Genomic DNA, 10,655 nt, shown 5'->3' on the forward strand with positions numbered 1-10,655 from the left:
AATCCATTCTCTATGGCTACATCTTGATTCCTGCCCTGCCACTAGGTTCATCAGTACCATTTTTCTTTTTTTTTTTTAGATTCCATATATATATGCGTTAGCATATGGTATTTGTTTTTCTCTTTCTGACTTACTTCACTCTGTATGACAGCCTCTAGGTCTGTCCACCTCACTACAGATAACTCAGTTTCGTTTCTTTTTATGGTTGAGTAATATTCCATTGTATATATGTGCCACATCTTCTCTGTCCATTCATCTGTTGATGGACATTTAGGTTGCTTCCATGTCCTGGCTATTGTAAATAATGCTGCAATGGACATTGTGGTACATGTCTCTTTTTGAATTATGGTTTTCTCAGGGTATATGCCCAGTAGTGGGATTCCTGGCTTATATGGTAGTTCTATTTTTAGTTTTTTAAGGAACCTCCATACTATTCTCCATAGTGGCTGTATCAACTTACATTCCCACCAACAGTGCAGGAGGGTTCCCTTTTCACCACACCCTTTCCAGCATTTATTGTTTCTTGATTTTTTGATAATGGCCATTCTGACCAGTGTGAGGTGATATCTCATTGTAGTTTTGATTTGCATTTCTCTAATAATTAGTGATGTTGAGCATCTTTTCATGTGCTTCTTGGTCATCTGTATGTCTTTGGTGAAATGTATATTTCAGTCTTCTGCCCAATTTTAATTCGATTATTTGGTTTTCTGTTATTGAGCTCCATGAGCTGTTTGTATAGTTTGGAGATTAATTCTTTGTCCATTGTTTCATTTGCAAATATTTTCTCCCATTCTGAGGGTTGTCTTTTCATCTTGTTTCTGGTTTCCTTTGCTGTGCAAAAGTTTTAAAATTTCATTAGGTCCCATTTGTTTATTTTTGTCTTTATTTTCATTACTCTAGGAGGTGGGTCCAATAAGATCTTTCTGTGGTTTATGTCAAAGAGTGTTTTTTTCCCTCTGTTTTCCTCTAAGAGTTTTATAGTGTCTGGTCTTACATTTAGGTCTTTAATCCATTTGGAGTTTATTTTTGTGTATGGTGTTAGGTGGTGTTCTAATTTCATTCTTTTACATGTAGCTGTCTACTTTTCCTAGCACCACTATTGAAGAGGGTGTGTTTTCTCCATTATATGTTCTTGCCTCCTTTGTTGTAAATTAGATGACCATATGTGTGTGGGTTTATCTCTGGGTTTTCTATCCTGTACCATTGATCTATATTTCTCTTTTTGTGCCAGTACCATTCTGTCTTGATTACTGTAGCTTTGCAGTATAGTTTGAAGTCAGGGAGCCTGATTCCTCCAGCTGCATTTTTCTTTCTCAGGATTGCTTTGGCTATTCAGGGTCTTTTGTGTTTCCATATGAATTGTAAAATTTTTTTGTTCTAATTCTGTGAAGAATGCCATTGATAGTTTGGTAGGGATTGCATTGAATCTGTAGATTGCTTTGGGTAGTATAGTCATTTTCACAATACTGATTTTTCCAATCCAAGAACATGGTATATCTCTCCATCTGTTTGTGTCATATTTGATTTCTTTCACCAGTGTCTTACAGTTTTCTGAGTACAGGTCTTTTACCTCCTTAGGTAGGTTTATTCCTAGGTATTTTATTCTTTGTTGCAGTGGTGAATGGGATTGTTTCCTTAACTTCTCTTTCTGATCTTTGTTAGTGTATAGGAATGCAAGAGATTTCTGTGCATTAATTTTGTATCCTGCAATTTTACCCAATTCATTGATTAGCTCCAGACGTTTTCTGGTGGCATCTTTAGGATTATCTATGTGTAGTATCATGTCATCTGCAAACAGTGACAGTTTTACTTCTTTTTCAATTTGTATTCCTTTTATTACTTTTTCTTCTCTGATTGCTGTGGTTAGGACTTCCAAAACTATGTTGAATAAGAGTGGCGAGAGTGGACATCCTTGTCTTGTTCCTGATCTTAGTGGAAATGCTTTCAGTTTTACACCATTGAGTATGATGTTTGCTGTGGGTTTGTCATATATGGCCTTTATTATGTTGAGGTAGGTTCCCTTTGTGCCCATTTTCTGGAGAGTTTTTATCATAAATGAGTGTTGAATTTTGTCAAAAGTTTCTTCTGCATCTGTTGAGATGATTGTATGGTTTTTATTCCTTAATTTGTTAATATGGTGTATCACATTGATTTACCTATGTTGACGAATCCTTGCGTTCCTGGGATAAATCCCACTTGATCATGGTGTATGATCCTTTTATTGTATTGTTGGATTCTGTTTGCTTGTATTTTGTTCAGGATTTTTGCATCTATGTTCATCAGTGATATTGGTCTATAATTTCTTTTTTTGTGTGATATCTTTGTCTGGTTTTGGTATCAGGGTGATGGTGGCTTTGTAGAATGAATTTGGGAGTGTTCCTCTCTGCAGTTTTTTGGAAGAGTTTGAGAAGGATTGGTGTTAGCTCTTCTCTAAATGTTTGGTAGAATTCGCCTGTGAAGCCATCTGGTCCTGGACTTCTGTTTGTTGGAAGATTTTAAATTAAAGTTTTGATTTCATTACTTGTGATAGGTGTGTTTATATTTTCTAATTTTTCCTGGTTCAGTCTTGGAAAATTGTACCTTTCCAAGAATTTGTCCATTTCTTTGTGGTTGTCCATCTTATTGGCATATAGTTGTTCGTAGTAGTCTCTTATAATCCTTTGTATTTCTGTGGTGTCAGTTGTGATTTTTCCTTTTTTCATTTCTAATTTTATTGATTTGCATCCTCTACCTTTTTTCCTTGATGAGTCTGGCTAAGGGTTTATCAATTTTGTTTATCTTCTCAAAGAACCAGCTTTTAGTTTTATCGATCTTTGCTATTTTCTTCATTTCTATTTCATCTATTTCTGCTCTGATCTTTGTGATTTCTTTCCTTTTACTGACTTAGGGTTTTCTTGGTTCTTCTTTCTCTAGCTGCTTTAGGTGTAGGGTTAGATTCTTTATTTGAGATTTTCCTTGTTTCTTGAGATGAGATTGGATTGCTATAAACTTGCCTCTTAGAACTGCTTTTCTGCATCCCATAGGTTTTGGGTTGTTGTGCTTTCATTGTTATTTGTGTCTATGTATTTTTTAATTTCTTCTTTGATTTCTTCAGTGATCTCTTGGTTATATGGTAGTGCAGTGTTTAGCCTCCATGTATTTGTGTTTTTTACAGTATTTTTCCTGTAATTGATTTCCAGTCTCATAGCGTTGTGGTCAGAAAAAATGCTTGATACGATTTCAGTTTTCTTAAATTTTCCAAGGCTTGATTTGTGACCCAAGATGTGATCTATCCTGGAGAATGTTCTGTGCGCTCTTGAGAAGAAAGTGTATTCTGCCACTTTCGGGTGGAATGTTCTTTAAATATCAATTAAATCTATCTGGTCTCTTGTGTCATTTAAAGTTTCTGTTTCCTTATTTTCTGTTTGGATGACCTGTCCATCGGTGTAAGTGGGGTGTTAAAGTCCCCTACTATTATTGTATTACTGTCGATTTCCCCTTTCATGGTTGTTAGCATTTACCTTATGTATTGAGGTACTCCTATGTTGGGTGCATAAACATTTATAATTGTTATATCTTCTTCTTGGATTGATCCTTTGATCATTATGTAGTGCCCTTCCTTATCTCTTGTCTTTATTTTAAAGTCTATTTTATCTGATACGCGTATTGCTTCTCCAGCTTTCTTTTGATTTCCATTTGCATGGAATATCTTTTTCTATCCCTTCACTTTCATTCTGTATGTGTGCCTAGGTCTGAAGTGGGTCTCTTGTAGGCAACATATATGTGGGTCTTGTTTTTGTATTCCTTCAGCCAGTCTGTGTCTTTTGTTTGGGGCATTTAATCCATTTATGTTCAAGGTTATTATTGATACGTATGTTCCTATTACCATTTTCTTAATTGTTTTAGGTTTGTTATTGTAGGTCTTTTTCTTCTCTTGTGTTTCCTGCCTAGAGAAGTTTCTTTAGCATTTGTTGTAAAGCTGGTTTGGTGGTGCTGAATTCTTTTAGCTTTTGCTTGTCTGAAAAGCTTTTGATTTCTCTGTCAAATCTGAATGAGATCCTTGCTGGGTAGAGTAATCTTGGTTGTAGATTTTTTTTTCTTATTTATTTAATTAATTAATTTATTTTTGGCTGTGTTGGGTCTTCGTTTCTGTGCGAGGGCCTTCTCTAGTTGTGGTGAGCAGGGGCCACTCTTCATCGCAGTGCGCGGGCCTCTCACTGTTGCGGCTTCTCTTTTTGCGGAGCATAAGCTCCAGACGCGCAGGCTCAGTAGTTGTGGCTCATGGGCCTAGTTGCCCGGCGGCATGTGGGATCCTCCCAGACCAGGGCTCAAACCCGTGTCCCCTGCATTGGCAGGCAGATTCTCAACCACTGCGCCACCAGGGAAGCCCCTAGTTGTAGATTTTTTTCTTTCATCACTTTAGGTATATCCTGCCACTCCCTTCTTGCCTGTAGAGTTTCCACTGAAAAATCAGCTTATAACCTTATGGGGTTCCTTTGTATGTTGTATTCTGTTTTTCTCTTGCTCCTTTTAATATTTTTTCTTTGAATTTAATTTTTGTTAGTTTGATTAATATGTATCTTGGTGTGTTTCTCCTAGGGTTTATCCTGTATGGGATTCTCTGTGCTTCCTGGACTTGGGTGACTATTTCTTTTCCCATATTAGGGAAGTTTTCGACTATAATCTCTTCAAATATTTTCTCAGACCCTTTCTTTTTCTCTTCTTCTTCTGGGACCCCTATAATTCGCATGTTGGTATATTTAATATTGTCCCAGAGGTCTCTGAGATTGTCTTCGATTCTTTTCATTCTTTTTCTTGATTCTGCTCCTCGTCAGTTATTTCCACCATTTTGTCTTCCAGCTCACTTATTCATTCTTCTGCCTCTGTTATTCTGTTATTGATTCCTTCTAGTGTGTTTTTCATTTTAGTTATTGTGTTATTCATTTCTGTTTGTGTGTTCTTTAGTTCTTTGAGATCTTTGTTAAATATTTCTTGTCTTTTCTCAATCTGTGCCTCCATTCTGTTTTCCGAGATTCTGGATCATCTTTACTGTCATTACTCTGAATTCGTTTTCAGGTAGATTGCCTATTTCGTCTTCATTTATTTGGGCTTGTAGGTTTTTACCTTGCTCCTTCATCTGTTACATATTTTTTTGTGGTTTCATTTTTTTTTTTTTTTTTTTTTGGATGAGTGGGATGGTATTCCTGTCTTACTGGTTGCTTGGCCTGAGGCTTCTAACATTGGAGTTTGTAGGCTGTTGCGTAGAGCTGGGTCTTGGTGCCGAGATGAGGACCTCTGGGAGACCTCACTGATAAAATATTCCCCAGGGTCTGAGGATCTCTATTAGTCCAGTGGTTTGGACTCAGAGTTCCCACTGCAGGAGCTTTGGCCCCACTTCCAACTCGTGAACCCAGATACCACAAGTTGTGTGGGGTGGCCAAAAAAAAAAAAAAAACAACGGAAAACAAAAAGTAAAAAATAAAATTAGACTAGGAAAGTAACAGATATGTTAGCAAGTATATAAAAATATAGATGAGACAACACCTTGAAGGTAAAACAGAACCATAATAGTAAAAAAGAGGAGGAGAAAACAAACAAAAAATAAGGTGGAAAAGGCCTTGGCTGTGGTGGGCGGGGCTTAACGAAGGGTGGGGTTTGAGCAGTGGGTGGGGCCTATTCTTAGGACCCACAGGGCTGGAAAAGGCCCTGGAGGATGTGTGGGGTGGGGCTTAGGCTCAACAGAACAGAAGGGGTCCAGGCGTGTCTCTCGCCTCTGGTCTTAGAGGGTGGGGGTCAGCCTGGTAGATCAGTAGGTTTCTGGGGTTCCAGTGGGTGGGGCTAACACCCTCCCTTCCTCTCCCACTCCTCTGGTCCTGGAGGGCCCCTCCCACCTGCCTTTCCTGTCCCCCCCCCACCTCCCTCCTATGCCCCCAGGACCCATGCAGCCTGGAGGGGGCTTTGGAAGGTGGGGGACCAGCCTGAGAGCTCAGTAGGTTTCCCTGGGCTCTAGTGGTTGGGGCCAACACCCTCTGTTCCTCTCCTGCTTCTCCTCTCCTGGAGGTCCCCTCCTGCCTGCTTCTCCTTTTCTTCCCCTGGTGTCGGTCCTACGCCCCTGGACCAGTGTGGCCCAGGGGAGGCCTCTGTGGGCGTAGGACCTGGTCCGAGAGCCGGGCAGACTTCCCTGGCTGACTGGGGAGGGGATACGCTGGGCACGCTCCCCCCTGATCCAAACCCCTGAGGGTCCCTCCAGGCGTGGGAACCCCTCCCCACTCTCAGCCACCCCTCAGGGGCACCGGTCCTGTCCAGCCTCCACTTCTCCCCCCTCAGTCCCTCCACATCCTACCGGTTCACTTGGGGGTTCCCTCCTGTCTCCTTGGACATCGAGGTCCCCCACCACCGTCCTGGAGGCACCCTAGTTGTGGGGAGATGTGAACTCTGTATCTTCCCACAGTGCCATCTTCGACTTGAATCTTTTTAAGTCAGCTCTAAGTATTATTGGTTTTCTCTTGGCTGCTTTTATATATATATTTTTTGTTTGTTTTTTTAAGAAAATTTGTGATGTACCTGGAACATTTTTGTTTGTCGCTTGTAATTACCCTGTTTGGGATTTGTGCCACTTTTTGAATCTTTAGCTAGAATTTTTTGGGGTCACTTTTAATAAATTCTTAGTCACTATATCTTTAAATATTTCTTTTACCCATTATATCTTTTCTCTTTAAAATCTGCTTGCTATTTATTATTTTTGATATTCTCTTTTATTCCTTTTCCTCTGTCACACCTGTCTTCATCTTTTACCATTTCCGTTTCTTTACTTGTCTTCATCTCTTTTCCTGTTTCTGTCTCTATTCCTCCATCTCCTTTTCCTCATCTGCCCCTTTTTTTCCCCTCCGTTTCCCACAGTGCTTCAATGAATTTTCTCTTATATGTTCCAGGGGTGGTCTTTGTGATAATTTTTAATATATGTCAATGAATGAAATTTCTGAAAAAGAGAATACTTGTATTTAATCTCACCAAGAAGTGTTAGATTGCTTTCCAGAATGGCTGCACCAGTCTACACACCCAGAAGCAGTAAATTACCATTATTGTGCCTTAACATTCCCACCAATACTTGACATTGACTAACTTTCATTTGGGTAGTATTAATGGTATAATAGTGATGTAATGTTTTCATTTTTATTTCTCTTATTACTACTTTTGAGCATACGTTTTATGCTTGTTATATATATCCTTGTCCTATTTTACTATTGGGCTTCCTGCTGCCCCTTATTGGTTTGCATGAGTTCCTTGTATATTCTGGATCAGAAATATCCAGTAGAACTTTCTATGATGATGGAAATTTTACTTTGTGATGTCCAGTACAGGGACCACTAGCCACATGCAGCTATTGACTACTGTGATTGAAGAATTGACTTTTAAATTTTAATTAATTAATTAGTCACATGTGGATAGTGGCTCATGCATTGGGTAGTGCAGCTCTAGATATTCTTTGTCATTTTGGGGCACTTGCAAATATCTTCTTTTTGGATGGTGTCCTACATTGTACAAAATTTATTAAATTTTGTTTAACAAGTATATTTTGTTTTATGGTTTATGCTGAAGAATTTTATCTTGTCTCCTTTAGTTTTTTTACTTAAGATTGTCTAGTGGATACACACATAAATGGAATTGCAGGATCATGAAGTATGGGCATGGTTAATTTCAGAAAGCAGTGCCAGATTGCTCTCCAGATGGCTGCGCCAGTTTATACTGTCAGGTTTCCTTTCCTCCGTATCCTTGATAGCCCCTGACATTATTTGACTTCCTAATTTTTGCTTTTAAACTTAAAAAAAAAGCATCACTTTTTTATATGGAGAGCATAGTGATGGATATTTGCAGGGATACCTCAAAGTCATTTTGTTTACATATTATTCCTTATATCCCATTTTAGATTTTTGTTGGGAAATGAGGTAACTTGCACCTTTTGGGAAGGCACAAAAGAAATAAAAGTTTTATTTTGGAGACTTTGGATCAGTAAGCCTTCATGCAAATATTTCTGAACTGTTTGAATCAGGAAGGCGAAGAAAAACAGTATCAGACTGCCTGATTGCTGCATCTTTGTCCTGCTGACTAAACCCATCATGATAAGGTTCCTCAGTCCCATGCTGGAAATTATCTGCACACTTATTTAAAAACCCTCCTCCTGTACACTTGTGAATATCACTGTAAACTGAAGGAAGAGGCTTTATTCCTTATTAAGGACTAAGAATCTTTTAAAAAATTAACTGTTTATTCAAAAAAATTTGTTAATTAAAGTCCTACATCCACCCCACCCCAGATCTCAGACTGCAATTTAATTTATTTGTTGATATATCTGATTATGTGTTTATTTCTTGAGGATAGATACTACCATCTCAGCCCTTAATACTTAAAAAGTATCATGGCTTCCCTGGTGGCGCAGTGGTTAAGAATCTGCCTGCCAATGCAGGGGAAATGCGTTCGATCCCTGGTCTGGGAAGATCCCACATGCCGTGGAGCAACTAAGCCCATGCGCCACAACTACTGAGCCTGCGCTCTAGAGCCCGTGAGCTACAACTACTGAAGCCCTCATGTGTAGAGCCTGTGCTCCACAACAAGAGGAGCCCATGCACCCCAATGAAGAGTAGCCCCTGCTCAACGCAACTAGAGAAAGCCTGCGTGCAGCAACGAAGACCCCATGCTGCCAAAAATAAATTAATTAATTAATTAAAAAATTAAAAACTATCACTTCTTTCTGACTTACTTCACTCTGTATGACCGATTCTAGGTCCATCCACATCTCTACAAATAACCAAATTTCTTTCCTTTTTATGGCTGAGTGATATTTCACTGTATATATGTACCACATTTTCTTTATCCATTCATCTGTTGATGGACATTTAGGTTGTTTCCAAGTCCTGGCTATTGTAAATAGTGCTGCAATGAACATTGGGGTACATGTGTCTTTTTGAATTATGGTTTTCTCAGGGTATATGCCCAGTAGTGGGATTGCTGGGTCATGCGGTAGTTCTATTTTTAGTTTTTTAAGCAACCTCCATACTGTTCTCCATCGTGGCTGTATCTATTTACATTCTCACCAACAGTTCAAGAGGGTTCCCTTTTCTCCACACCCCCTCCAGCATTTGTTGTTTGTAGATTTTTTGATGATGGCCATCCTGACTGGTGTGAGGTGATACTTCATTGTAGTTTTGATTAACACATATCTGTGGAATCTAGAAAAATGATACAGATGAACCTATTTGCAGGACAGGAATAGAGATGCAGATGTAGAGAAAGGACGGGTGGACACGGCATCGGGGGGAAGGGGAAGGTGGGATGAACTGGGAGATTAGGATTGACATATATACACTACCATGTGTAAAATAGATAGCTAGTGGGAACCTGCTGTATAGCACAGGGAGCTCAGCTCGGTGCTCTGTGATGACCTAGATGGGTGGGATGGGGGGTGGTGGGAGGGAGGTCCAAGAGAGGATATATGTATACATATAGCTGATTCACTTCGTTGTACAGTGGAAACTAACACAACATTGTAAAGCAATTATACTCCAATAAAAAAAATAAAGAGCTCTGGCACCCAGAAAAAAAAACTGTCACATGAATTTTTAATACTTAATACAGCGTTAAGTGTATAGTAAACATTCAACCAGTATGTGTTGACCTAAACATATACTCTGTACCAGGAATTAGCCACAATATCTGTATCTTTCTTTGTTGGCAAACAGACCTACCTTAACTCCAAAGAAGAAATCATCACACGGTGTGCTTAAATTTTCAGTATAGAGTATAGCTTTTATCATGCATTAACTGCTGATATTTTATCAGTACATAAGTTTGTCATGAGTGTGATAGCAGCCAACTAGGACAACAGATGTGACCAAGTTCAGAAATACCAGTCTCAAGTCATTTAAAAATTCACTTATCTGGAAGATGTTTTTCTTGACTAGTTTACATAATTGAGATATTAACTCATTGACCAGCGGATTTTTGCAGAAACAAACACCTGTGGCTGGCGATTTTATTTTGGCTGGCCAAAAATTAATTCTGTTATTTCACTAACACTTTGCGGGTTATTACATTTAATAGTTATACCTGCCACACCTGTAAAGTCTTCTGATTTTCATGAAATGTCTTCAATACACTCTTCTGTAGAAGCGAAGGAGCATTCTCTAGCACCGTGAGTTTCATTTTCACTTTCCATATCAGAATCAATCACTGAGGTTTTTTTGTCTTTTTGTTGGTCTAATATTCACATCGTCTGAATCAGAACTATATTATGAAGAAGTATCATCTTCTGAGACACTAGTATATATGTCGCTTGGACAATCAGAGAAAGTATCTGCATAAAATTCACCAAAAAAACTCTTCTTCATTCAACATTTCGCATTGCGTCATTTTTGAAAATATTACCTTTATAACATACACAAGATTGGAACAAAAACCTAACGGAGCAAAATGTGAATGATAACAACAATCGTAAGTTGTATAATGAACCCTTGATCAATTTTAAGCTCTAACAGCTTCTGATGGTGATGTTAATTGTATCACTCTCTAAAAATGTATTGATATGTCTCCAGTCAGTAACGTTCAAGTAACAAAAGACGTATTAATACGTCTCCGGTCAATGATGTGTTAATATTTAATATTTGGAACAATTTTCCTAC

This window comes from Eschrichtius robustus, chromosome 15, assembly GCF_028021215.1.
Source record: "Eschrichtius robustus isolate mEscRob2 chromosome 15, mEscRob2.pri, whole genome shotgun sequence".
NCBI classification, from domain to species: Eukaryota; Metazoa; Chordata; class Mammalia; order Artiodactyla; family Eschrichtiidae; genus Eschrichtius; species Eschrichtius robustus.